General features: G+C 43.7%; 1 protein-coding gene across 1 annotated transcript in view; it reads right to left on the bottom strand.

Moving 5' to 3' along the window:
• PWP1 (PWP1 homolog, endonuclein) overlaps window positions 1-2465 on the bottom strand; it is a 25814-nt gene that overhangs the window by 17431 nt on the left and 5918 nt on the right. The gene's annotated exons all lie outside the window — the stretch shown is intronic.

The following is a 2465-nucleotide window of genomic DNA, read 5'->3' as shown; positions in this document are numbered from 1 at the left end:
ACCACTTCCCTGGGCAGTCTGTTCCAATGCTTGACGACCCTTTCAGTGAAGAAATTTTTCCTAATATCCAATCTAAACCTCCCCTGGCGCAACTTGAAGCCATTTCCTCTCGTCCTATCGCTAGTTACTTGGGAGAAGAGACCGACACCCACCTCGCTACAACCTCCTTTCAGGTAGTTGTAGAGAGCGATGAGGTCTCCCCTCAGCCTCCTCTTCTCCAGGCTTTATAAACAACCCCAGTTCCCTCAGCTGCTCCTCATAACACTTGTTCTCCAGACCCTTCACCAGCTTCCTTGCCCTTCTCTGGACACACTCCAGCACCTCAATGTCTTTCTTGTAGTGAGGGACCCAAACCTGAACACAGTATTTCAAGTTTCCTTGAAAGTTTTCATGACAAAACGTGGCACAAATTTTGCTTGATAGAGTTAAGCTGTATGTCTAAACCCCTTTCTCTTACCCTTTTTTTTGTGGATACAATGCTCTCAACCTCACTTCTGTGCATTCACATGTGTCCAATTCATTCCTTCCTTTTTCTTTTCCCACCCACAGGCCCTGTCATGTGTGATGACTCTTGCATTTCTTCACGATTTTTAAGACCTTATTTCATCGTATTTCCCATACTTACATTAGAAGAAAAAACAACATAAAATTCATTAGGTAGGGACATACTGTGGATCACTTCTTACAGGGTAAACTATGCAACATCTAGAAAACTCAGAACTTCCGTGGCAACAATTCCGTATGCAAAGAATTCAGTAGAAAGGAGTGTACATTAAACATTGGCTGAGAACCTAACAGACATCTCAGATGTCTCCATGGAGTGTGCTCCATAGGAACTCATCCCTGCTGAATACACTGTATTTCTGTCCTTCTGCACACAAAATTCCCAGGCAACAATGAGCCCGGACAGTTCGCATAGATACGTTCTAAAGTAAATATCAGAAACCTATTTTTATAATCTATTCAGTAAAATAAACACTTCACATTACCAGTTTTTCCTAGTGTAAAAACTGGTAACAAGATAATTAGAGATTCTAAATCTGAGTCTGATTTGTGATCTTTGCACAGGAAAAAAAGTGACTGATTTTGTAACAAATTCTACAAAGTACCAGATGTTATAAAGAGATCATAACCCCTTTGGTTGTTATGGATGGTCTTTAAATTTCCATGCTGAAGTTTTACAGAACGATTAATTACTAACAAACAGCACCTCAAATCTTTCCATGTTTTTGAAATTGCCAGAGAAAGGAATCCACTCAAAAAACCAAAAGTTCACACGCATAAAGGAGAAACAAGTAACGCCACAGATAACAGAAACATTAAACAGAATTGGTTAAGAAAGTAACATAAAGTAAGAATCTTCCAAACGTTTAAGATGATTTTGGAACCATTAAAAAACAAAACCAGAACAAAACACATTCTGGGACAAAACACTCTGTTCAGCAATAAAGTCACAGATCCATCTAATAGAAATCGGGTGGGTAATATTCACCCAACTATAAAAGCTTTTACTGTGACCTGTTGCATCTGTTCAATCACAGTGGTATAACCACTGTGGTTCAACCACACAGTGGTACAACCACACGCCCTACATAGCTGAAACAGAATCAGAAGCCTAAATCTATGAACAGATCTAACTGAAAAAGGCCAGAAAATGGAATAAGACTTCAATACCTCATCTTTTTCTAGACAAGAGAGAGCCATTTCATTATTGTCTTCCGTAGATTACATTTCCTAAATCCGTCACTTCTGTTATTCTTTTCATAAGTGTATCTACCTTTTTCTTAAAAGCAGGGACAAAACTTAACTACGCAACTAAGGGCTTCTAGTGCTGAGTGGAGCGTCACGATGTCTCCCGTTTCATATGTGAACCATAAATACACCCCTGAGCGATGTTTTGTCTTTTTTTCCAAAGCATGAATACCAAGTCATTCTGAGCTCCACTGTGGCCTCCAGACTCGCTTAGATTGTAACGCCTCACCCTCAGCACCCACTTTTTCCACAGTCAGTTTGGGACTTCCATCTCGGTTTGCCACATCTCCAAAGCACCCATGGTTACAAACCCAACTTCTTATTTCCTCACTCTAGGCGGGAACGGCAACTCCAGCGAGGACCGGGCCCCGAGTGGGTCTCTGCAGACCTCCCTTGAAATGCTCAGCTAGTCTGACGGCACACGGCTGCCAACTGAAGAACCGCATGGGAAGACAACCCTTGTTGTCGTACCCACGACGAAGGCAGGATATACCCCATCCCATGTTTCTCCTTTCGCTCTCCGGACAAACGACCCTCCCGGGACGTCAGGCTGACTTGACACAGTCGCTTCAGCAGGAACTCGTGCTGGCCGGTGCCGATCTCCACTGCTCGCTACTGCTTCCCAGGCCGGGCCTTCAGCGAGCCTCCCCGGCCTGCGGGGCGGGCTGGTGCCCGAGCTCTCCCCGTGCACCCTCCCCTCCACAGCTCTGTCA

This window comes from Aptenodytes forsteri, unplaced genomic scaffold, assembly GCF_000699145.1.
Source record: "Aptenodytes forsteri isolate BGI_AS27 unplaced genomic scaffold, ASM69914v1 Scaffold482, whole genome shotgun sequence".
NCBI classification, from domain to species: Eukaryota; Metazoa; Chordata; class Aves; order Sphenisciformes; family Spheniscidae; genus Aptenodytes; species Aptenodytes forsteri.
The sequence above is the reverse complement of the archived record's forward strand: the minus strand, read 5'-3'. Positions and strand labels throughout refer to the sequence as shown.